General features: G+C 45.2%; 1 non-coding gene across 1 annotated transcript; it reads right to left on the minus strand.

The window, feature by feature from the left end:
* Window positions 1-313: 313 nt before the first annotated feature.
* Window positions 314-385, minus strand: TRNAW-CCA (transfer RNA tryptophan (anticodon CCA)). The gene has a single exon. It is a non-coding gene; the product is annotated as a tRNA-Trp (tRNA).
* Between the last annotated feature and the right edge of the window lie 343 nt (window positions 386-728).

A 728-nucleotide genomic window follows, 5' to 3' on the forward strand; every position in this document is an offset into this window, starting at 1 on the left:
ACTAACAAACAATAATGTCATGGAGAATAAAGACATTCATCTTTGTGGCTATCAAGCATATTACTTTCCAAGACTCGATGACCATTGCTTTATCACAACTATAGGCAAAAATGAGAATCCCATGAACAGTATGATAAGGCAAAAAGATAGGACACAGAAAGACGAACATCCCAGGTCAGTGAGTGAGTGAAGTCGCTCAGTCGTGTCCGACTCTTTGCGACCCCATGGACTGTAGCCTACCAGGCTCCTCCGTCCATGGGATTCTCCAGGCAAGAATACTGGAGTGGGCTGCCATTTCCTTCTCCAGGGGATCTTCCCAACCCAGGGATCGAACCCGGGTCTCCTGCATTGGAGGCAGACGCTTTAACCTCTGAGCCACCAGGGAAGTCCTCCCAGGTCAGTAGGTGCCCAATATTCTACTGGAGAAGAGTGGAGAAATAACTCCAGAAAGAATGAAGAGATGGAGCCAAAGCGAAAACAGCACCCAGTTCTGGATGTGACTGGTGATGGAAATAAAGTCTGAAGCTGTAAAGAACAATATTGCATAGGAACCTGGGAAGTTAGGTCTATGAATCAAGGTAAATTGGAAGGGGACGAAGAGGAGATAGCAAGAGTGAACATCGACATTTTAGGAATCAGTGAACTAAAATGGACTGGAATGGGCGAATTTAATCCAGATGACCATTATATCTACTACTGTGGGCAAGAATCCCTTAGAAGAAATGAAG

This window comes from Giraffa tippelskirchi, chromosome 1 (assembly GCF_054371585.1).
Source record: "Giraffa tippelskirchi isolate mGirTip1 chromosome 1, T2T-mGirTip1v1.2.pri, whole genome shotgun sequence".
Lineage (NCBI taxonomy): Eukaryota > Metazoa > Chordata > Mammalia > Artiodactyla > Giraffidae > Giraffa > Giraffa tippelskirchi.